Source organism: Anser brachyrhynchus (assembly GCF_964034855.1).
Source record: "Anser brachyrhynchus genome assembly, chromosome: 2".
NCBI lineage: Eukaryota > Metazoa > Chordata > Aves > Anseriformes > Anatidae > Anser > Anser brachyrhynchus.
This window is the reverse complement of record NC_137695.1, coordinates 74724858-74751446: the sequence shown is the minus strand read 5'-3', so window position 1 is coordinate 74751446 and position 26589 is coordinate 74724858. Positions and strand designations below refer to the sequence as shown.

Sequence of the window (26589 nt, the reverse complement as noted above, 5' to 3'; positions counted from 1 at the left end):
CAATTAAATATCTATTTCTCCTTTTCCTGTCTAAGTACTTCCCCATCACAACAGGTAAGTTTTAATTCTTCACCTTAGTATGCCTTACTTGGGCCCTGCCTTGTACTCCTTGGACTTCCTTCTGTGAAGCCCACTCACACTTCACTTTTTGAACAACAGAGCTTCTTGTCTCCATGCTCATACTCAGAGATCCCCTACAAAGTGTTTCAGAGCATTGTAGCATTTGATTTAAAGGGAGCAGGGTGAAAAGAACAGAAAGAAACTTGTCATCAAGTGCTCCATTTCTAGCCTGGTTGATCCATCCTTGTGGCACACATGACAGAAGGATAACATCTGATATTTTATGGTTTCCCTTTGCTCACCCAGAACACCACCAGGACCAAACTGTTTTTTCCTCTTCGTGCGTCCCTTACTGAGCAGAACACCAACACATTGTCACACACTGCCACAACTCCCTGCTGTGGCCTTGGACTCTCTTCCTTAAAAAAACCTACCACAACTGTTTCCCCACTGGACCTGTCTGTAATATTCAATGTGTGTTCCAAATATAAAAGCAAGCATGGTTTTCATCTGGAAGTAAAGATTATCTAAAGTATTTCACATCCTTGTACTGCGTTAAGAGATAAGGTGGCCCTGTTTCTCCTGTTCAGCAGATGGAAGCCAAGCCCCGCCATCATCTTTGCTTTGATAATTTAAAAGAAAACCTTACTCTGTTAGTGACCAGATAGCTGCTATATAATGCCCAGGATGGAAAGTACAGAAGCAGCAAAAACACAGAATAAAAAACAAACCTAAAGACATCTTTATTAACTTTAAATGGAAGAATTAATAGTTGCAAACAACTGGATTTCCTTTGAAAGCCATCTATCCTACTTTTAGGGTTCCCTATTAACCGCCCAGGCCCAGAGTTGCTACAACCCGTACTTGCCCTTCAGCTATGATACCTGCTGTAGTTATGAATCTATCAGTGGAGCTTATCAGTGGAGCTTTTATTTAGACCATGGCAAGGTTTCAGAAGCACACTTCTGCCTGCTGTTCTTTTATACCACCGTGTTGACTGATCATTGCCCAGACTGCACTGGAAGGTCTTGAGCTCACACACATACATTCAGATGAGCTTCCAAGAAGCTTTGCCAGAACTACGTCTCCTTACAAATTATTGTCTTGTTACTGCGGAGTTAACTCCAGCAAAGCTGAAATGAAAAGTTTTACAGACAACTGGTAAAATACCACTGCAAGGACTTTCACAGATCCTTCATGCATTTACTAAGAGGTAAACAAATGGACTGAAAGTAGTGAAGTCAGTTCTCATGGTGTGACTAGGTTCAGAAAAGATGTAAATTTCTGAACTATTTCAGCAAAAGAATGTATGAACATCAAATGTAGATCACCGCAATGATATGAAGAATTTCACTTGCCAATTGAAATATTTTCAAGTTCTGTGAAATGTAAAGTTTCAGTATTTGTATTACTTCTTGCACCCCTCATGAAGTGTTAGGAGTAATGTTAGATGTCTAAGGGTAACATTTCTACTTACTATTCTTTCAAAGATCACTAAATATCATAAGAAGCAATAATTTTATGAGCCAACCCATTATAAGTTCAGGGAAAAATAATCGGATGCAATGGAAGTACGTTTTCATTTAGTTCTTTACTCATTGGTGAAAACAGAGCATTATATGAAATTCCAGTTTCCTTCATGTCATATATTTTTATTTTAAGAAGAAAATCCCTTTTCCTTTTAGGCTGCTTTTTGTGCTTAAATGGAAGCTTTGCCTGTGTCAGTGACTGCAGCAGCGAAACTAGGTAACAAGAAACACATTATTTTATTCTTTTAAAAGCAGAATTAAAAAGAAAATCAAAGATTTATCAACCTTTAAGGAAGAAAATGATCTAATTTTGTCATAACTTGACATTTAATTCGGTAAATCTTAATCTTTGAAATCACTATTGGCTCATTAAAGAGATTCCACAATTCTGGATGATGTTTCCTCTCTTCCTGCGTTTCCTTCCATGAACCACCCATTGCCCTTGACACAGAGGCTTTCTGTGCCTATGCTAAGTATCCATTCAATGCTATTAAATGTATGTCTAATACAATTTGTGCAGATTTAAGCACTTCTTCTCATGTGTACCCCAATTTACTGAATGTTTCTGTTTGGAGGTAGTCATTTTTCAACATGCAAGTTGTAGTTTCTAGGTAGTAAAAACATATGCAACTAATGCATTAACAGCAAAGAGTTTTAGAACTGTTAAAAATTTCTGAAATAAAAATAGTTGTTTGATCATCAAATTTATTACTACATTGGTGATTACTCTAAGGTATTTACAAGACTTTGTTACAAAAGTGAATCATCCCAGATCCTGCGTCAGTGTTTTGTATTCACTGTAAAAACCTGCAGACTGTGAATATCACTGATAATTTGACTATGTTTTGACCCTGCTGATTAAAGCAATTAGAACTGAATTCCGCTGGCTCACTAGGTTCTATTTGCTGATGTATCAAAGCCCAAAGGGAATGCTGGTAGCACTCCAGACATAATGCTTTAACCCTTATTCAAGCACACGATGGGAAAAAATATGAATTATGATTATTTATACACAGGTGACTATGTATATGCAGGAAGAGCTGAATCCACAACATTTTTCTCAAGTATTCCATACATACATTGCAGATCAAGAATCAGAATACCTTGAAGAAATTAGATCAAACTGGAATTCCTTGGGTACTTTAAAATGAGAGTAAAGCAGAATGTAAAAAAAAAAAAACACACCACAAATTCTGTAAAGAGAGGAAGGGAGTGATATCCTGCCTATTGATTAAGAGAAGGATCATCATTAAGGAAAAAATGTTAGATTTCCCAGATTGTTTAAAACAGTATTTCTAACTGCCCAGACGAAGCTAGGATAATAAAAGGTAATCAGTAAGAGGCAATTGATCTATAAATTAACTGAATTCGTATTTTAGGATTCATTTCATTCACTTATACTGCCACAGTTGAATTTGTTGTTCTTAAGAAGTAATTCAATTAGACAGTAGTAACCAGAAGTTCAATCATTGCTAATTACTTTATTTGCTAGCAATAAAACAAAATGTTAGTACTAACAGACATCTCAATCTAGTGTTTACAACTTAGCATTTTATCTGTCCTTTCCACTGGATCATAGCTCTGCAAGGAAATTCTTCCCTACCTTTCCCCATGCTTACATTAACAAAAAACAAAGAGACAGTACAGGCTGTAAGGATCTTGTACTGACACACCACTCCTGGCTATATTGGCTGAAGAAAAGGAGAAGAAGGAAAGAAGAAATAATACCTTCTTCTTCTTTTGAGATTGAAACTAATCTTTAAGCATGACTGGAATGAGTATAAACACCAGCCACCGGGCCTCCTTGAGTGCATCGTACAGCAACAGAAGCTGCTCAGAGGAAAAGCTGTGAATCTCATTGCTCGCCTCCTTCCACAGCACTACAGTCAGAGGGATCCAGAGGAGGGCAACAGTCGCTCAACTGCTCTCCCTTTGGAGAGTAACACTTCTTGCTGAGATCCAAGGAGATAGATACAAACAAGCCCGTCATTGCCTTGCTCAGCTGGGAACACCTCAGAAGCACAGGCAAGATGGCTCACTAAGATCAAGTGAAGTCTGTCTTCCCAGGTGCCTGCTGCATCCAGTTCCCACCTCCCTGCATCAACTTCTCTGCTTATTAGGCATCCCGTTTGGAATGCCATTCTCTTTGGATAAAGCTTTTCACCAACATCTTTGTCCTCATCCTTTTCTTGTGTGCCAAGGCAACGCAAAATCTCTTCATCACTGGGTGGTAGCTTGAATGCCACCTCCTCTGTAACAGCACTGTTCTTAACAGCCACCTACATGGGAGTCACACGTTTGTTTTAAAGGAAAAGTACAATAAATTAACAAGATAGACCAGATGATACTTTTCAACTTTCCGTTTTGTTTTTCTTTCTTTAAACAACAGAAGTGACAAAATCTTGTAGCTGCTGTTTGAACATAAATGAGATCTGTGAGACATATTGCCCTCTATGAAGGTTGCTTTTTTTGAATCTTGAATCTGTGCTGCAGACACAGCTTTCTTTTCTGTGGCATGACTTAAGGCCCTGAAAATGACTGATTGGAGCACTTGTCACACAGGGAGAGGCCGAGAGAACTGGGACTGCTGAGCATCAGAAAGAAGATTCAAGGGGGATCTCAAGATTATGAAGAGAGAGCCTGACCCTTCTCAGTGGCACCCACTGAGAAGACAAACCAACTGAAATACATAAAACTCTACCTACTTGTTTTAAGAAGCAAAAGTGAAACAGAACAAGAAACCCCAAACCTTTTGCTGTCACAGTGTTTGAATACTAGTACAGGTTGCCCAGAGAAGTTGTGGAGTCTCTTTCCTTGGAGACATTAAAAATCCAACTAGACACAGTTGTGCAAAACCTGCTCTAGCTGACCCTGCTTTGAGCAGGGGTAGGACTTAGATTAGGCCATCTCCCACAGTCCCTGCCAACCTCAGTAAGTTATTACATTTGCAAAAAGAGTTTCAAAATGCTTTTGGAGTAGCTACTTTTTAAATGAAAAACAAACTAAAGAAATTTAGTTACAGAAAAACTGTGTAATATTTTACCCATCTGTGTTATTCAGTCAAAAATAAACTACATAGGACTATACAGAATATATTTCATAATAGCATAAATTACTACTTCAGTCATCATCACACCATAGTTGGGAGAAAAAAGCAGCTGGCAAGAAGTGACTTTTTTGTGTGAATTATTAAATTGTACATCTAGCACTGTCTATGTAAAAGTACAGAAACACTATCACAATGAAGAAAATAATTTTGCTTTCTTTTGATAATCTGGAAAGGTATTTGAAAAGGTCTAGGCAGTTCAACGGGAAAAGTAAGGCACAATAAAATTACATTTCTGCTTTTGTTTGTACATGGAAAAGTAAAAATGTCACTTTGGCTAAGTTAAAAATGGTCTCTCATATTGCAAAAATGTTATCAAACCAGCAGAATAAAAAAAAGGTCAAGTTCATGACTGGATGCTTCACTGCGTCTGTTTCCACATGGACTTGCCATTTTATTGAAAATACCAAGCACATAGATCAAGGTTCCAAGGAAGTGAATTACTAGACCCGATAAGAAAAACCTATCTTAAGAAGTTTGAGAGTTGTCGCAGCACAGGTTAATTGTTTCATTACTGAACAAAAAGGGAAAAAAAAAAGTAACATTTTCTCCTCACAAAGCATTATTGACGCACTGATCAAAACGGTGAACTGAAAGCCACATATGGATGCAGAGAAATTCTTAGAAAAACAGTAATAAAGTAGAGCAGCATCAAATATAACAGTTGTTTGTATATATCAACCCTTTGGGTTGGGAAGTTTAATTAGTGTATTCAGATCTCATTACATTTTTGCTTCTTTGGCTTTTTTTCTGGCAGCATGGCCTGAAGTCAGTGCAAATTAAGTACTCTGAGAGCCCCATGAGATTGGTCTCATAATTATTTCTTACCTTAATGTCATCTAGTTCAGCTTAAAACAAGCAAAACATGTGCACGGGAAGAACAAGTTTTAAACAGTCTCATTTGAATGCATTAGATATTGTTTATGGGCATGCCTAAAGTGTCAGGCATCTGGCTCAGAAGTTACAGATAACAGATTTGCTACAAGTTGCATCAGAAATACAATTTGAGATAAGGCAGAAAAACAATAATGTTGTTTTGTTTAGGGCTTTGGTGTACACTATGACTCAAACTATGCAAATGCCTAAAAATATTTAAGAGTTGCTCTTTACTTCTGCATTGCTATTCCGTTTTTTTTTTTTTTGGGCGGGGGGGACAGTTTTTTTTGTTGTTGTTGTTCAAAATTGCAACGAGCAATTATATAGTACAAACTTCAGTAATTAGATAAATGCATAGAACAATAAAGGGAAATTGAAATTATACATTTTTGTTTCCTAGACTCAACAGAACTCACAAGTAGTGTTTTGTGTGTACCTTGCCTGCTTGGTATATGAATGAAGTCACAACACTTCATTCGACTTCATACGACTAATTTTAGTCGTATATGTTCTGCTACAGCCACTGTAAATCTAAACACACTTTCAAAATATTTTTTTTTTCCTTTGAAAAGTAGGTATCTAGTAAAAAATGCTTGGTATACTATCAAGATGAAACAGCAACAGAAGACATTAACCTTGCTTGTTTCACAGTGGTAGATAATGAACTTTTACTGTACTTGGAAAAAAATATGTCTCAAAAGTCTATTAGAACTCCATGTTATTCTAAATGAGAATGGCATGGAATTTTTCTCTTGGGAACAAAGTCCAAAACAGCAAAGGCCTAGTTTATCCCTTCAGAACATCAAGCATTAGAAAATAGCAGAATACAAGAGTGAAGTTCAATTCATCTGCTAAGACATCTCTAAAACAGACCACTAAGTCAGATACACTGCTAGGAAAAGGAGTAGAAAAGCAGTGTATTAGATGTTGACATTTGGCCACTTTGAGGACACAGTAGTTGGATTTAGCGCATCATTGCTGAAAATGCTTTTTGCTGCTTTTTCAGGGTACCACGGACAGTCATACTATGTTATTATACGTGGGCTTACAATTGTGTTTGTGGTTTACATAACGGCATCTAAAGATTAATGGAAAGACTGCTCAAACCAAGATTTTGTCCCAGCAACTGAAGGAGCATACCCTGATTTGCTAGGTCCTAAGTTGATAATATGAACAACAACGTGTCAGCTATAATTGTTGTATATGAAGAATGCATTTGTTAATACCAAATAATCTGGGTTTGTCATAGTGAGTACAAAAACACTGAATCAAGACTGAAACTGTTTCTCCAAAAAAAGAATACACCTTAGTTTACAGAAAACTGGTAAACAATTACAGAGTGATGCATCTCATGCCTGCAACAGTCACAGAAACAGCCACCTTGATGACACAAGCTTGCACTGTTTAATCATTTAAGGTAAGATAAAAGACGGGAAGGCATAATATTGAGAGAGAGGAAGTCCCACTAAATTCCCCATTAATATAAGACTTCAGGATCAGCCTTCAGGATCAACTCTTACTCTTCATGAGTAGATCTGAAGAAAAACATGTTCAAATCACAATAAAGAAGTCAGGAGACCAATCGGTTAGGTAGCAATGACATCTTACCTGTTCAGACCAAGCAGTTTCACCACATTTTACATGGATTGCAAGTGTCAATGACAATATACTTGGTCATCTTTGCATCTTCTCCAGCTGAGACTGGTCACCACAGGGGAAGGACATACTACTACATGAGTCTGGATGGCAACTGGACACCTATTGTTTTTGTCCCATGAGATTTTAGCAGTATTGTACAAAGAGTCAACAAATCACACAGACGTACTGAAGCTGCTGAGCTGGAAAGCTGCCAACCTGGAAAGTTGCCTACAAGCAATTAACGGATCCTTTATTTAATGGAAGCTATAAAAATGGAAAGAAAAAAAAAATACACACACCTTTGCAGAATAAGGCTGTAAGCAAACTTGGTCCATGAAATCCAAAAGCTTATTCTGGAGAATTAACAACATACAAGGTCAGAGCACTAATTGGAGTTTCTCTTCTGCATGCACTCAGGCACATACACACACAATGAAAAGCACACCACCACAAACTGAAGATAAGTGCTTCCCTGGGACCTGCTCACATTGGCTTGTAGTGGGAAAAAATAAGGTAAAATGCTAGAGCAGTTTTGGAGATACAAATGTTCTTGTCCACTGCTAGCAAATTTCCACTGCATTCAAGAATGCAGAAATATTACCTCCTTCTTGCAGGAAACACACACAAGTGAAGGAGGAGAAAAAGAGAAATTCATTGCTATTTCTTTTCCTAAAGAAACAATGAACAGAAACTCAAAAACCTTATTCACCAAGTAAGCCAAAAGAATGGTAACACCTTTTTTTTTTTTTTAGTATAAAATAAATAACTCAACATGTACTTTTTCCCAACTTTACTAGTTTCTGTCCAAAACTGATGTATTTCTGTCATTGTTGAGACTTGGGCACATACACAAGGTACTCAAGACTTCATTTCTACCTCAGTCAACATTAATCTCTGGCCTCTGCATAAATCAGTGAGATTTTTACTAGCATCACAACTTCTCAGGTTGTTATAATGCAAAGGTTTGGTAGAAATAAGACAACTTTTCAAGTGGAAGAAGTTGTGTGACAACATAGGAACACGTTGTGAGCAGGTAGCTCAAGACTGACACTTAAACTAAAACACAGTTCCTAAAGTCTATTATTACTGACAGCAGTGATAATTCTTTCTCTGTTTCTGATATCAGTCTAGGGTAAATGCTCTAACATTTCCACAAACATCAAGAATTGAAGTGGTATAATTGGCCCTGAAGTCAAAGAATCACATGGTTGTACCTTACCACAATTTACAACCTGAAACTGAGATCACCAATAATACATACAAGTCTCAACTGAACTCAACTGAAGAGAACATCAGTGGAATTTTTCTTGCTTCATACCTAAAACTCTGACCTCATCTTTGAGATTCGTGTTTTTCTGTAAGCTTCATGCTATGCAGAATAAATTCTGCATCTTCAGACTGATTACTAAATGCTATCTTCCTCATGGAAAGAAATAAACTACTTGGCTAATTACAAGAGCATTAAAGAAAGAAAAAAATCCCAACTGAAAAAGTCAGGGTAAACTATAATCCTTCATTTGCACTGCTGTGATGGAATAGCCTCTGGCCCAGGCTGGAGGCCAAGCTTACCATCCCTCCCATCTGGAGCAACCTCCCACCTGGCCATGAGGAAAGGCAGAGATGAAACGAACATAGTTATGTTGGAGCACAGATGTCAATGCAATTCCTGTGGCTGTACACCTCGCACATAGATAGTTCAGGTCCCCTGCCCTTGACCCAGTACAGCCATCCATCCCACCTACCTGTTCGAACCACTTCCACATGGCATAAAACAGGATAGTACAGGTTTTTATACAGAGTAGGCCCTTCACAGTTTGTTACAAGATAAGATGGGGTTTCTAAATGGGTGGGACTCCGTCTGTGTTTATGTTGCCTTACACAAGGAAAAGAAAGAACATGAGGTCTAAGTGCTGTACTTGCCCCAAAGGCACAAAACTCCACGGCAGAAAAGTCAGGCCTCACTGCTACTTCTGACTCCAATTAGACAAGTGACCTGCCCTGGGCAGAGGGCAGATGTTTTTTGTCCAAAATGCACAGCTTTATGAAGGAATAGCAAAGATTTATGTGGATTACTAATCCCTAATAACAATAACAACTGTTTATTTATTTTGTATTCATTTTATTTCTTTTTTAAAGACTGACTGCAATAGCATGTACGTGACTGAGACCAAAGTCAGGTTCTCAACAGAATCAAACAGAAAAGAAACAGCAGTGTTTTATTTATAAAGTATCAATATATAAATTACTATTCATTATTTATCCAAGTCTGAATTTTAACAAATATCTTTAGTGATAATTACCAGTTTATATTTATAGACAAACAGCACTTCATAAGTATTTAATTTTATTATCTAATTAGCATGTGTATCCCTACTTCATATATAATACATGTAAAAATAGGTAATTATCACTAGACTATTTTTTCAGTCAAAAATATTCAGAGAAACACTTTTTTGCTGGTTACAATGCAAATAACTAAATCCATTTACATTCCATGCCTTACATGCTTCTAACATCGGAGTAGAAGTATAGAAAACATGGGTTAATTCCAGTGTTAACTGGAGAATTGGCTTTAATGTCAATAAAAATATTTTTGTTTACATTTCTAGATCACAGTGGTAAAAGACAATTAACCCAGTAAGAGATTAGTTTCCAGATATTCCAGAATTGAAATAAATACATGGAGTTGCAGCATGGTAAACTGCATAGCAGTTCAGTTGTCTCAAACAGAGCTGCAAAGCTCAGCTACTCATCCCTTCTGCAATCTACTCCACACTTCCTTAACTGCTGGCAACTTTCAGAGGCTTTTCCTCAGTCTTAAGGTTCCTGGTTCTGCTATTTGACAGGTCATGGTAACTGCATACAGCTGTAACACAAAGACTGCCACTTAATTACACTCCTCTATCGAATTCATGCTATTAAATAATGTTATTTCCATTACTGAACATAGAAGCCTATTTAAAAGCACCACTCCCCATGGACTGTCAGCATTTAAAAACAGCCCAAACATCCCAATTTCAATTTACCATACTTTATATCAAATACCTACCTACAGAACTCAATGTCAGTGCACATAAACCTCTTTGAGCTAGATCAGACTCCTTTTGGACAGTAACATCTTTCCGCATGAACTGCACTGTTCATATAGTTTTCAGGCACAGAGACCACCCTGGGAAAGGGGTAAAGTATGTATGGTTTAACATCCATATATTTCTTTCTTTATTGCTCAAGACAGTGAGTCAAAACCATTTGAAGAATGCACATTAACTGCTCTGAGCATCCTAAGTGTCCAAGCTGGAGAGCTGGATTCACTCCCTCCATATGGATGGAAGCAAGGTCAAATCTGCTACAGGGCAATTCAGACCCTGGAGTCAGAAAACTGCCTGCCTCTGCACTGATAGCACAGGAAGCTTAGCTGCCTGCTTTAGTTCCCTGCACTGAATATGTGGTAATAACACTCCTCTTTAGCAGCTCAGAGGTAAAATAGTTCGAGTCCCACAAGTACTTAAAGCACAGCTATATTGTCTGTGAATGTGTGAAAATTGAGCTGTATTCATGTTCTTTATAGAAAGTTAATATATATAATTATAAATAATAATATAATTAATAAGTATTTATTATAAATAGTTCTTTTAATTCATGAAATTACATATCATCTTGCTACTGATCAAAAAATATATACATATGTGTGTGCACATGTGGTCTTTTCCCACTCAGTATTTCAGCACCTACCCCCAAAGCACTGCTGGGCCACCTCTCATGATACACTGTTAGACAGCACACAGAACCAAAGAGTACATTGGACAGTTTTCAAAGCATTCAGCCCTCTGAGAAAAGAAGGGCAGGAGTAAAAGGGGAAGAAAAAAAGCATTTGTGCACGTGACATAGTCAAGAATTCCACCTGTGCTGAAACTTAATGGAAACACACAAGACAGAAGCATTTAAACATCATCCAGTTACATGTCTGCAAAAACTAGATGCTCCCAAAGAAGAACAAAGGGACAAGAGGGAAAGGAGGCCTTAGAGTGTACTTGGGTTACACCTGGAACAGTCCTGCCGCTTTGGAAAAGCTTGGCCATTTTCAGGTAGTACTCCCTACCCACCCACTCTCTGTGAGAGAGAAGATGTAAGATTTTCTCAAGGGCTGACTCTGCCCTCATGGAACAACCTCCCATCTGGCACTGATCATATTCACACTCAAATACTTCTCTGCACCTAAAAAAATAAGTTCCCAAAGAGACTAACGAAGAACAAACCCACATCTGGTCCTTACCCTAAATCTGCAAACACATGGCTTGCATTCCCAAACCATAGCATGCAATCTGCCGAAGCTCAGAATGTTCTTCTAGATCTGAATTTCAACTGAAATGGTACATTTCCTTAAAGTAGTTCTAAAAAAAATCCTTTGTTAAGAAGAAATATGGACTACTTCACTGGAGTTTATAAGAGTGATCTATCTATACAACAAATTAGTTGGATCAGTGCAGAAAGATATGACATTTCGCTGATGAAATATGGGAATACAATAGCCACACAAAGGCTTATGTATCATTATGCTTTTAAGTATCTGTAATATTGCTTATTTGCACATACATGGTAGTATAACCAACGTGTTCTCGGACAAACATTAAATGGTGTTCCACTGTAGTCTCATATAGACATTAAATCATTAATTTCAGTCTTAATAAAACAATGTTTGACTTGAGAGAAAATTATGGTAGATTTCCTCCCCCCACTTTTTTTTTTCCCTTCATTTTTGAACTTAGCAAATATATTTAAGCTTCAATTACAACAGGATAAATCTGTAACAACACAGAGATGAAAAGAAGAATAAACTACATTTCGAACCAGGAATATTTCTACATTTGGAAATAGCAAAGAACAACTGTTCTCCCCAGGAACAAAGGATAAAACATGGCTGTTTTTCTTATGAAGAAGTCTGAAATGACGTCTGTTACAAGACAGGAAAATAAGTGCAACCTAAAATATCCATTAATTGTTACATTCCTCCTGTCAATCTGTAGCCTCAAATCAAATATTGTTCTTCTAGCAAACAACCACTTTGCAGTGAAAATAAAATATGTGCAATAAATGTTCGAGCTTATAGCACTGGATTATAGGTTACTGCGTTTCCCAGTGAGCTAAAAAAATAATGGGAAGAGTTGTTTGTTCTATTTTACAGTACAATAATTGAGACTGAGCAATAATTTATTAAACATCTAAAATTAAGCTTCCACAATGAATAGCTTTCACCAGCACAAACATCAACCTAGTTGCTTAATTGCTGCCCCAATTAGTTACATAATTATATTACGTTTGTTTATAATGTGTAATATTCTACTGAGCTTCATTTTTTCCATCTTACTTGAAAATAGACCCCAATTTTTTACTTATTCAGCCTGTGGCTGAAAGAGGAACATGCAAGAAAGATGTTGAAACTAAGTCCTCAAGATGACAAAGATTCAAACAAATGGTGTAGGATCCACGTTGCTTGTAGGTTTTTATTTTATGGAAATGCACACATTTAGTCTGAAGAATAGTAAACACAGGCCTCATAAGTTCACTTTTCCCTGCCTCTGAGACTTCAGCTTAACGTTTGAACTACCCTTAATGCAAATGAACAAAAACTTAACACAAAGCACATTTTTTGAACTAAAATTAATATTCTCCACTTGGCCTAAAGGAAACTCCCCTCCATCATGATATCAACTATCTTTAATCTTTTCAGTGTGTCAGGTTCTGAAAGGGACAACAGCAGTACCAAGGAGATTAAAAAAAGCCACCTGTACTTCTGCATGGAAATAAAATGATCACGTATTATATCCCAGGTGTTCCACAGAGATGTTGCTATAGCAGATACGATCTCAGAAGTGAAGGAGAGTATGGCCTTCACAGTACCCTTAAGTTCCCTTCTACTCCAGGAGAGACTTGCTTTGAGAAATTGACTATTAGTAGAAAGATAAGATGAATCTATGACTTGATTTCAGTCAGTCCCATACTTAAAAACTTTAATGGCTATTCTCCTTTTTCATCTCTTTCAACAGCTTCTTCTCTTGCAACTTGCCAACCACACAGTCTTTAGATGATGATGGAGGTGTATGAGATACTATCAGAAACTTGACGCACTGAAAAAGAGTCCCTAAGAGACCTCCTGGAGCTGTATGTGTCATAAAAACCCAGTCATTACCAGCGACCTCCAAGTGCACTTCCATGAATCCTATACTATGTTGAAGTTTTCAACCTATCTATTCACACTTGACTTTCTCTTTTTGGATACTGTTGTTTTATTGCTGCTTATAAACATTTACTTTTGGAAAATATCTTAAGTGTTTGAGATGCAGGCCTGATGAATGACAAATGCATAATAATACCTTAGAAAAGCTCACTAAAAATAGCTGAAGTTTCTAGTATCAGCACTCTCAGTATTTGCTCAACCACAGAGAATTAAGCCGCTGTAATGTAGATTATCAGATTATCACATTTAAAGTTGCACTGCAAGAACAAATTTCAAAACCTAACAGTATTTTAAGCCATGTTTCTTTACAGGAACATGCAAGATGAAGCTTAAAGAAAATTCAGACAATGCAACATTATTAACATTGAACGGCTGATACAAAACGATGTCCAAAAGCAAGGAACTATTTCATTCGCTGTAGAGATCTAGCAAGATTCTTTAGTCTCACACACCTAGACTTAGTGGAAATAATTTTTAAAACAATCCAAAAATCCTAATAGCATTGAAATGCAAATGTCAGCTGTTTTTCATATAAAAGCAGCTGGAAGCAAACATCTCTTGTTTTTCAGCTCTCCAGTGTGCAGTCATTTTACAGGCAAGATGTTCTATTTCTTCTTTTCTCAGTTCCTTATTAGTCATGGAAATTTTCTGTCCTGTTCCCTTCCCATGCTAACACCTCATTATTTATTACACTTTTTTGGTCATCCTGAATGAATACTATCAAGTAAATACTTGTATTCTTACCCTTTTTGCCTCCAAAAGAATCAATCAGTTCTCAGTATGGACTACAGACCAGATGTCATGCTTTAGTTTACAGACAATGTCACACAGACAATGAGAAGTCCGCAGATTTATAACTTCACTGGAGTTTAAAAAAAATAAATTATATGAAGAACTGGATCTTCCTGATTTTTTTTTTCCTCAATAAAGGAAGAAGCAAAATTATTCCTTGCTCTTAACATCATAGTACTATCACAATACATGGAGAAACATTTCAAAAAGGCCACTTTCATTTTGAAAAAGCTTGTTTTGGGTATTATATTTGAACTTCAGAAAGGAACCTTGGCTTACCATTGATAATATCACTAAGTTAGTTTGCAAATATATGATAGAAAATGTGAAGATTATTTTACATTTATAAGTTTTTATGATGACTGTCATATTACATTATTAGTTCCACAAGCTTTTCTAATTTTCATACCTTATTTTATATTGCCATACAGTAAGAAAATATTTGTAATGATAAACTGCCCTTGCATAAAGTGGCTTCTGTGATTATAATAAACTTCATTTTTATTAGCAATAAAAAATGCTGATTTATTGCTTCCAGTACTCTGCAGGTGAAGTAGTTCATGAAAGAACCCCTAATGTCACTTCCCAATGTTTTAATTTAATCAGCTGTGAAATGGGGATACTAAATTATGCTGTCTCACAGGTTTGAAGAGTACGTATGTCCAGTGGAGCTTAAAAAAATCTTAACAATGTATTTGTTATTACTTTTTATTAAACTTATACCTCACTTATATTGCTAAATATTAATCCAGAAGAACAAAGCTCTGTTTGTTTTACTGTGCAAAAGTTGCAACTATAAAAACTGAACAGCTATAATTAAGGCAAATGCAATTTAAGTGTTAAACAATTTTCCTTATTTGAAAAAGGACCAGAAGTGATTGGGTACCCTTTGTGGTATCCAATTTGTAAGGACTGTGATCTTGCTAGGTAGAGACAGTATCCTGCTTTGCTCAGTTTTCTAGGTTTCTCAGCATTCCCAGAACAATTACCTGGCAGAAAGATGAGAAATACCAGATGTTGTTGGAATGCTTGAAACCAATGCATGTCTAATGCTGCAAACCTACTGACATTAACAGACTTTGTCTTATGACTGCTTGGCCATCAGCCCCAGAGTAGTCACTAGTGAATATTTACTAAATCAGCTACCTTGCTAATACCATTGCTTATAGTTACAAGCAATAAATAGAAGATTTTTACTAGAGAAATGAAGTCTGGATAAACTCTATGGTATATTAGTAAAAATATGTAAAGTCTCGTACTACTTTTAATTCACAGATGTTCAGAGGCATACAAGCCATAGTCCAATAGCAGCACCAACCACTTGGGACATCCTTTTACTTTTCCCCTCATCTTATTTTTGGATAAGATCTATATTCCCATCCCAAGCTCTCCCAGCCGGATCTCTCTTATTCATCACTTTTAAACCACTTTTTCCATCAGGCCATTTTTTTCCTGAAAGAGTTTCCACTGTAGTAATTTTACTCAAAACAAAGACAACATTGTTAGAAAATATCTTCTGCATACTCTTGGATTACCTCATCAGCCCACTGGACTGATGATACACTCTGACATGATTCAGGTCCTTGCCTCAGATCAGGATTTACTAGCTAAACAGAAAGTTCATCTAGATGAACACTACAAACATTAAAACATTATACAGTTTTTCTAACTTTAGATAACAGACTTCCCAGATTTAATTATCATTATTCCTCTTAGACTTTGACCAATGGACACCCACAGACTTTTTTTTTCCCTCCAATTTTCATTAAACAGCTCTACCTCAAGGCCTGTAAGTGCTATATAAAAGCTGGGTTATTTCCTTTACTCAAGTAACTACACCCTCCTTTTCTGTCTCCAACACTGTTGAGCTCCATCTGCCATTTACAAGGCACAGATGTTTCAGTCCCATAGCCATAACTATGCAAGAGACTTATAGGCCCTGACCTCCTGGAGCAGATCTTCTAACTTCCTTCTTAATCACTACTGGCTTATTTAGGTACGGAGGTATTTCCAAATTCTTCTAAGACAAGGAAAACTGAGACCACTTTCCCCTCCAAGTGTCCAATACAAGCCTAAGCATGGCTCACCTCTAATAGAACTGCGACCAAAAAGATACATCATCTTGCACCACTCTTTATAAATAGGCAGAGCCCTTTGGAAATTTCACATTCAAAGGCAAATCTATACATGCACTCTCTGATGGTCCTCCTTGGCTACTGTTTTTCACTACGTTGGGAACATGCTATGAACCACAGGAGGACCACTTATTTAAAATTCCCAGTACTTAGACATAACTTGTCCTGAATAGGCTGCGCTGTTATCTGGGACTCAGTTCCTGAATGTGGAGCTTATGTTTTGCAGGTTTTTAGAATATGGAATGAGATGACACACTTTGAATTTTATTAATAAATTTATGTTTGCTAAGTAGCTTAATAAGCATATGCAGAGTATAGTTGCATTCCCATCAGGAAATGTAAAACACTATTTAAAACAGTGAAATTACCATAATTAAAAGAACACAGATGCTCTTTAATAATCTAGTAGATTGCACCCTCAATGGAAATGCTCATTAATTCTATTTTAAGACAGTGTGATTCACCTATATGTCTGATAATTATCATTGAAAGCTAGGTAAGCAGAAAGGTTACAGATTCAGGTTTGATGACTCCATCACAGAATATTCACCATCTTCCATTCAGCAGCAATATGCCTATTCACTTACTTCCCCCAAATTGTACCATTTATAAGCAACAAAATAAGTCAGTGAGAAAATTAAACTCCTCTTTCACAAGAACAAAAAAAAAAATTGAAAATAAAATCAGTTTCAGAAGTTGATCTGACTCTAAAAATTTGCACGAATTAGCACAATAAAATATCTACAATCCAGAGCAGGAGGTCATGAACCCCATTCATCTGATCTCCAAAACCTGGAAGTGACCTGCATCAGTAACACCTGCCTGTACAAGCATTGCTAAACTGCTACAAGCTTGAGAGTAGTGCGACAGCTAGCAGCTTTTACGGATAGAACACGCACCGGGATCATTACCGAGATCCGTGCTATTTGTACAAGTTTACTACATTGCTTTTCAGTATTCAAGATCCTGAACAGATCTTAAGTGCAACATGGTATAAGCCCGTATTCCAACATTATTTAAACAACTAATAAAATGCTGAAAGAGGCATCATTTGAGTTGTGTTCCTTTTACATTCCATGGGACTTGCTTGAACATTTTGGTAACATGGGTGCTACTCTTCAGTTGTTGGTTTATAACATATGGTAAAAGCTCAACAGACAAGTCACTGAGAGGTAGCTCAAACATTTCTCACTGAAATGAGCAAGCATTTTTAAATACAGAATGTACTAAACCTGGATTTCCTACTTCCTGAAAGAAAAAATTTAAGCCTGAACACAATATGTAAATACGTATGAAAATTATGAAGCAAAAAACAAGCATTCAACAACACATGCTATTTTTGTAGTCTGTTAATGCAAGTTAATTGCAAGCACAGAAGAAACAGAATTTTCCCAAGTTTGTTTTCATAATATATTTTTTTACATACAGATACAAAAGAACCTGTGCTTTAATGGGTTAAGAATTTACTTTCTGCCTCTAGATAACATGTTTTGACAAAATACCCAAGATAAAAAGGATATCCCCACTTACCAAGCATAGTCTAACTCACTCACCTGCACCTTCCCAGCCTCCTAATGAAACCAGGATAGTGCAGAGATTATCCAGGAACGAAGAGCTTGTCTCACTGAGCTCTCACTGTTCCTTATGTTTCCCTGCAGATCCTACTGGCCTATAGCAACATACTAGAAGAAACAAGCACACACTGAATGGGAAATAACCTTTCTGCACAGCTAAGTCCGATACAGAACTGTGGATACAGCCATGGAAATATTTGATATATAAGCTCATTGATATTTTACAGTTGGTAAGCATTCATTTATTTTTCACATAAAGGAATGCTTTTCATCAGGTACTTCATTGTATCACATGGTTAACTCTAAGCTTAGGAGATGTAAGTTATCCAAATTCAATGGAAGTGAAAAGGCAAAGAAATACAGCAGTTTCATCACACTAACCTTCTTTTAGGTAAAGTAAAATTCCGTAAGAAATCTAACATTAACATTTGCTAACATAACTCTTAGCAACATATTTTCTGAGAACCACTGAAGAGCAGAACTGTATGAAAATGTTAAAAAAACCACCATCATGCACAAAAATCAGAAAAGTGAAAACTTCAAAGAATAAAAGCATACAATGATAAAATTTTACTTTTTTTCTTCTAAAAATGCATATAGTATCTGTCTCAAAGCTGAAGAAACTGCAATATTCTAAATGAAAACATAGTACATATCAAGGGTATATCAATAAATATTTCAAAAGCATAGGGCATTGTGATTACTTTTAATTTAACTGAAGAACTTAAATTAAAAAAAATGATGAAAATAATGTGTAATTCTCATTCACTGTAAGAAAATAAAGTATAGAATTACACGAGTTGAATCAATTTGCTCTTGGTGCATCCTGGTTTACTAAATATATTATAAAATGTAGTATTGTAAGTTAATTAACTGATAAGTTAATTAACCAATCATCCTCGTATTCAAAATAGTTTATTTGTAGTTCACTGTATATTCAGTTTAGTTTCTTTTAGTGGATCATGCACTGCCTAAAAGCATGTTACTACTGGAAGGAGGAACAAGAAGACAGACTATTATTTTAGACTAACGGAGTTAACTCCAGAGGTGCTCATATATACCGTTAATTAGCAACAAAACCGTGTCTATATTCAAAAGTGTTTTTTTTCAACATCATATCCGAAAAACAGAAGAGAAAAAAAACAGCAGGAAATCCTCCTCTGAAATAAAGAGGGCTACATTCTTCTAGCCTTTACTGTGGTTACCTTTTCAAGATGTAAAGCTGTAATGATTCAGAATCTCATCAAGTTTTTCTAGGTATGTTCCTGATCTGCTTCAGAGGAGGGGGGGTGCCACAAAACCAATATACTCAGAATCCTTCTGTAGAGCAATGAAGCCTAGAGATAGCACTCTTCCCGTAGCAGGACGAAGGAGGGGGAAAAGAAAATAAAAACCACAAGAATCCATAAATAAATTTAGGAGGGTTTTGTATTTTTTTTCCTTGAGGCCTACAGCTAAGATGTACCTTTTCCATCACCTGGCTAACAATGTGAGACAGAATGAGTGTACAAGGACAGATCAGTTCTTCAGTTCCTACTATGAACTCCATATCACCTTTCTATGATCTAGAAAGGATCAGACTTCATAAAGAGTGACTTATTTTAATTAACACAATACTATTATGACTATAAAACACTGTAGTTAATATCCTAAATACCCTAAAATAAACACATTCTTGAAAAACAGGTAGTCCAAAGAGAGATTTTATTTTAAAAATAAACAAACCCAAACATTTTTTTTTTTCTAAACTGAAGATAGGATTCAGATCTTGCAGGTTTCTGCCTAAACTACTGTGTAGCCACTAGTTCTAACAAAAATTATCATAAACAGTAACTACTCTTTCATCCCCAGTCCTGCCTTGGTAAAATAAATTGAAAATTTGCAGGCTGGTATCAGGAAGAAGATGGAATAATTTTTGTTCTGCTTTTTACACATATTTGGGTATACTTGTTTAATTTTGAATTTCCTGGGTTGTTATCTATTTTATCATTTTATAAGGATGGCTAATTTGCAGAGCAGCCACAGATGTGAAGCTGTAGTTTGGAACTCAAAAAAGAAATACATATACAAGAGGATGCTCTCTAAAACATAGTTCTTATGAAAAGGAACTTTGCAATAATATCATGACCTTGCAGGGTCATTGTCATTAATATTTTTATTTTTTAATTGACAAAAGTATGAACTTTACAGGTAATGGTAAAAGACTCAGCAGAAACAGAACCATAGGCTTAGTATCTCAGAGAGATACTTAACTGCAGCATCACTAAGATTCTTAATAATGTCTGTAAATCAAAATGAGATGTCGACAACACTAGTTACAAGTTTTTCTTTATAAATGCATTTCCCTCCTCTTCCAGCAACTTTCATCAACACCCAGCAGGACTTTAACTTTTCAAATCTCTTGCCTCCACTTGGCCAAGTTTTATTTAATTGTTATTGCTGGAGCGTTGCATCAAGCCAACCATTACTGCTCCTCAGCATATCAGGTTATGTTTAGATAGGAACACTACTTTTCCCAATTTGAGCTTAAAATGTGAATTTAGTCCATTTTAATATGTATGTCAAAATAACCTCATCTGTAGGAGAGGGTAACTAAGGTTACCAATATGGAGGTGCTGCTATAACTGCAACTTGTGGCATAGCTGTATACCAAAAAATGGAAAAAAAACGGTTGAAATCAATCCCTTGAGCTCAAGTATTGCAGTAGGAAAAGGTACCTGCAACGTTGTTCATCATGAGCCTGAGAAATGTGAAAGCATAGGAGGAGAGCACCAGCGAACAGTGCAGCACAGAATACTGACACTACCAGTAGAGCGTTAGAAAGACGTTTAAAAGGCTATCAGACATTAAATAAATAACTAAATAAAAAAAAAATTGACTGCTGTCTATAATCTCACCTGACCATCAATCCCTCTATACCATAAAGAGTTTTCATATAGGCATATCTTTTTTCATAAAATCCTCTTGAAGAACACCACACACAATAACTCAAGTGCACACAAAGTGGATTTTGAGACTAAATGTTCATTAAATCAAACAACAAGGAAATAGTTAAGTGTATCTGTCCATGTATTTGTTAGTATTACACCTCTGTTAAGACCATTACAAACAGCTCCATTTCAAACCTGTGTTATGGGCTGTTCTTGACACATAACAGTTTCAGGCTGTTTGTTTCAAGAAAGTGGTTAACATACCTCATCTCTTCAGCTATGGAATGACTAAATCACAAGACAACTGAGCAATCAAGATATTTATTAAAATAGAAAGCTCACTTCTTTCAAAAAATGGGACCTTATAAAATTCATGGGTTTTTAAGTGGAAAAAAACTCTACACCACCAGATTTCTAGCACTCCAGGGTATATACTGTAACACAGTGCACTCCTCTCAAATAAATGGTAGCTAATAGAATAAATGTGTTTAAAATGAGATTACTCATTTAACAATTTTCTACTATGTGTTCATTTTTCACACAGCAATTATTCGTAACTATATAAAGGAGAATTACAGAAAAGTGGTTTTAAATTGCACTGCATGGAACAAAATGCTAATTCACTGCTATAAACAAACCTAAGAACTTTAAATAAATTAGCTTTTTTTCCCATTCTGTAAAGTAACACTACTGCTACTTCTGATCCTACCCCATGTACAGAAGACAGAAAAGTCAAAGTTGAAAACCCACTCCATAAAGAAGTGACCTCTTGAAATTTGGAAAGATTGACAAGAAAAAGTAAACTAAAATATGGAGTATAACCAAGTATGGCTGCTTAAGCTGCAAGTACTGACAAATTCAAATAGAAATAACAAGACATGGTGAGTGCTGTTTTATGTAAATTAGGTGATTTAACTATGTTGAGAACTAAGGTGGGTAAAATCTTACATAAAGTAAAAGCAGCAATTTAGAAAACATTCTTGCTATCAATAAACTTCAGACATAGCAACATGCAAAACCCAACCAATCAGTTGGCTTTTGTCAGCACTATCTTAGTATTCTGAGTTCCATAAACTTGGTCATGTTACTACTACATGTTCATGAGTCACTTTATTACCCGACTACCAAAACCATCAGTTCTTTTGGCACCTCTCTGAAAATTGATATTGGAGAAGGACATGGAATCTATCTTCTTACTGCAATCATCATCTCCATTGCTGTTGTCTCTCTAGGAATTTTAAGAGGAATCTCAGAAAAGGAATGCAAAAAGGGCTGCTAAAAGGGAAGGAAGGAAGTAACAGAGACACAGGAAAATCTACCCCAAATGTAGTATTTAAACTTGCATTTGATTTTAGGCCAATGCTTAGACCTGTATTTCCAGTATTTCCCTCCAAAACAAGTTAGGCACAGGCTGTATGGATATCACAGTTTTACTTGGTAAGCGGATACAATCATGCTATAATTTTGTTTCGGATTGGATTTCTAGTAACACATATTGTAAAGTAGTCACAAAATGTAAGAATTGTTAATGTACATGGTTAGTCTTTAAAGACGGACTCAGACAATACAAACGACAATTAATTAATCTACTGATAATGAGTTTTTCAAAGATTCTCCCCATCCTTCTGAATGCAAATCAAAGGAGACGCCAGTGCAAGGAGATTTGTTGCAGACTACCAATTAGATTTAGAAAGTATGAAGTCTGTAAACAACTAAAGAAGGTCTCTGGATCATAGACCTTTACCTTTAGGAGGGATTTTTTTCTGCAATATGCTGTAATGGCAACAGAACTAAATCCAGGCAATTCAGCAGTTTTCTGGGGACATGGTAGGGATAACTCCTTGATGCAAGTACTGGATGAAGGAACTGTACGTGATGCACAGGCACATCTGCTTGTCACTAAGGAGAAGGATCTGGCTGGGGAGATGGTAATCAATGGCAGCTTTGGCTGCACTGACCATGAAACAGAAGAGTTCAGGATCCCAAGTGAAGGGAAGACAAGTAGCAGACTACAGACTACATACCCTGGGTTTCTACGAGAACAGGATTCAGCTTATTCAAGGAACTAGAGTGGTCCAATGAAAAGCAGCTCTGAAGGGCAAAGGAACTTGCAAAAGCTGGCAAGTCTTTTAGAAAAATCTCATTTTCGCTCTAAAATGGTCCACGCCAATAATCAGGAAAAGGAACAGATTACCAGATCGGCTTAACTAAACAGGGAGCTCATGACTGATTTTCAGTGTAAAAAGGCAGTACAATGGAACAAGCTACAAATGAGTATTGCCCAGATGTTCAGGGATAATGTAAGAAAAGCCATAGCTCACATAAAGTTGATACTTGCAAGGGCTATCATAATACAGCATTAGAACCTCTTTTTGTTGATTAATAGAAAAAAAGCTGGCAAGAGAAAACATGGTCCTAATTGTTCAATGGGGCATGTGGCTGGAGCAACAGCAGACACAAACTAGGCTGAGATACCCGATGTCTTTCTTGCATCCTCACCAACAAGATCTCCCAGACCTTTGTGCATACTGAAGGAGAGGAACAGTCAGCGGTGGGTTATGTGTGAGAACCAAACCCAGAGAAGTCCTTGCAACCTGACAGATTGCACCCAAGAGTGCTGAGAGACCTGGCCAATTTCACAGAGGACATAATCACCTTGGAAAAGTAGCAAAGATCGGGGGAGGTTAGCAGTGACTGAAAAATTGAAAATGTCACGCACATCTTTAAAAAACACTAAGAAGTCAACTCAAGGAACTACAAGCCAGCAGCCTCACTTTGGGAAAATCATGGAACAAGTTCTCCATGAACATAGTTTTGGGCATGTGAAGGAGAAAAAAGAATGCATGGAATTACCAAAGATAAATCATACCTGAATAGCCCAACAGCCGTGCTGAAATGGCAGGATTAGGGGATGAAAAGAGTAGTGAATGTTATTTACATCAACTTCAGTAAGATTTCTAATGCTGCCTCACAATATTCTTGTATCCACATAAGGATATCACATTCTGGGTGGGCGGGTAAAAAGTCTGACATACTCTATAGGGAGACTGGTACCAAATGGAATAGTGCAGCACCACAGAAGGCTGTGATGGAAACTCTCCTGTTTAATATCTCTATCAGTGACACTGATAGGCTACATGCTCGTTGGTTTGCTGATAGCACCAAATAGGGGGAAGCAACCAACACTCAGAGGGATCCACAGAGGCTGGAGGAATGGGACAGCAGGGAACTCCTGAAATCCAGCAAGGACAAACACTAAATGCTGCCCCTGAGGGGAGAAATTATCCTCTATTCGGCAATCCCAAGAGCACACCTACTAACTCCATTCACTTTTGGAGCGCCCAATACAGGAAGGATGTCATTTAACTGAGGCAAGCTCACTGGAAAACCCCTAGGGTGCTCAAGGGCTGAACACTTAACTGTGAGGAGAGGCTGAGGCTTGTCCAGCCAGAACAGAGAGCTTCAGGGTAACAGGCCTGCCCATACCTGCAAGAGGGTGGAGGCAAGTGCCTGGTGGATGGACAAGACTGATGAGGTGTGGATGCAAGAGAAAATGATCACCCTGAGGACATTCCAACAGTGTAGTAGGCTGCCCTGAGAGGCTGTCTTGGGGGTTTCCAAAATTTGACCAGATAAAGCCCTGAGCAATCTCATCTGACCCTGTAGCTGACCCAGCTTTGCGTAAGAAGTTGGACTAGAGACCTACGCCTGTGGTTCCCTCCAGTCTTACTCTTTTATTTTGTAAATTTGTACATGGAAACCATAAAGAACTCAGTCTGACAAAGATACTCTATCAAAACCTTACAACGTAACAGAAAGGGTATCATGTAAAAAAGATTTTCCTTATATGAAAATAGCTTGTATGCAAGGCTTGAAGAAACGGGGTTCTGATCAATTTTACAACTCCATAGCTGTGAAAAGAAATGAAATCTGAGGATTCAGAGCTCTAAAGGAATACTTGCAATAGCAATTTCTAAAGTACAATGCGAGAAAACGAATAGTTACATTTATATTTAGAGTTGTGGAACACGTTGTTAAAAGTTCAATAGATGTAATAAATAGCTTGTTAACACTTTATATGGGACGAGACCCAACTGCTGTAAAAATGTTTTTTTGAATTAGAGTTACTTATGAGTTACCTATGCAGTAACTTCCTTGAACAGATGGCAACTTTTATAATACCCAAACTAAAAATCAAAGATTGTAAGACCTGACCTTGATAAATCATTCCTTCCTCCTCCCTGAAGACATTGTACAACACATGCACTATTGTGACTGTTGAGAAATCTAGTAGTATGGTAAAAGCCACTACGATCTTCTCGTGCCTTCAAGGAAAGTTGTATTTATCTGTCCAAAAGCTTCTTTCTGTATTTTTTTTTTTTTTGTAAAAAATGTCCTAGAGTGATGGTGATAAAACCCATTGCAATTAGCCAGAATTCCTTACACATTATTAGCAGCAAAATATTCCAGGACAAAAAGAAGAGTATGAAAAAAAATTGAAAAAAGAATAAGATAACATATCAGAAAATAAACTGATTAAATCTTGCGGGAAAACATTATCACTACATATAAATATAACCACTGTAATAAAGTGGAAAAAAAATCTATAGCTGAAAGACAATATAATGTGCAGCCATTGTGTGTACACATACACAGCTTATCTGTAGCCTATACAACACCCACAGCCACACACTAGCTTTCTATTGTGCAAGACATTGCTCTATAATTTTGCCAAGGACAAGAAAGAATTGATGGAAGAAATATTAGCCCATGTGTCAAAAAGCCTCTGTTTCTGGAACCAATACGCCAAGCTTCAGTATCAGTTCCTTTTATATATATATATATATATATATAAATATAATATATATATATAATATATATACATATATAATATATACACACACACACACATTTTCTTCGCACTGACTTTGTACATACTTTGTATGAGCATCTTAGGGATGCCAAGTACCTTTTTTTTTTTTTTTAAATAGAAGTCAAGCTATCCATGTTCCTGATTTCTATGCTCTGTTCTATCCACGACAAGTAAACAGTGTGTATTTATCTGGAACAGAGACAGCAGCAGCAGGACTGGATATACCCAGGTATACAGGAAGTGAAGCAGCAGGGAAATGTGCATATGTAAGTGATATGCAAATGAAATGACAGGCCCTCAGCTGATTAAGTGCTGACTATGGGATTATGATAGCTCTGTAAAACTGCCACTTCAGTACTCACTAGCAGCAAGAAAAAGCAAACGAAGCATTTGGAATTATTAGGAAAGGCACAGAGAATGAAAGGAGAGTATCTTTACATTGCTGTGTATGTTAACTGAAGTACGAAGTAATGAAAGTGGAAAAGAGCCAGAGTATGTTGGTAAGAACATTCAGTGACAGAGGACACATCCTGTATGAACAAGAGACTAAGTTTGGAGAGGAAGAGAGAAAGAAAGCTAACAAACTATAAAAAACAATCTGATGCAGAGAGATGGTAAATGAGGAGAAATTGCACACCATCTCTTCCAGTATGGGAACTGCAGACATAATGTGGAACTAGCATAAGACAGATTGATAACAAAGGAGGCAGTTGCTCAGACAATGCAGCTGTCAGACAATGCAACAGTACCACAAGATGCTGTGAATGCTAGGAGTTTACAGTGCCTTCAGGGTAAACAAAAATTACATGGAAGCAAAACACACTGAAAACAGATTTGCTTA

General features: G+C 36.8%; 1 protein-coding gene across 27 annotated transcripts in view; it reads right to left on the bottom strand.

Moving 5' to 3' along the window:
* Positions 1–26589, bottom strand: part of LOC308189761 (uncharacterized protein) — a 595077-nt gene that overhangs the window by 469012 nt on the left and 99476 nt on the right. The window contains exons 3-5 of one of the 27 annotated variants that reach the window (XR_013946587.1): positions 19151–19296; positions 10259–10378; positions 9308–10075 (exon numbers count right to left, since the gene is read on the bottom strand). The exons of 24 other annotated variants lie outside the window; for them this stretch is intronic. The gene's annotated coding sequence lies outside the window, so the exon portion shown is untranslated. Of the gene's footprint in view, positions 1–9307; positions 10090–10258; positions 10379–19150; positions 19297–26589 lie in introns of those variants that run through there. 2 more of the 27 variants (XR_013946588.1, XR_013946589.1) reach the window with 2 other exon arrangements.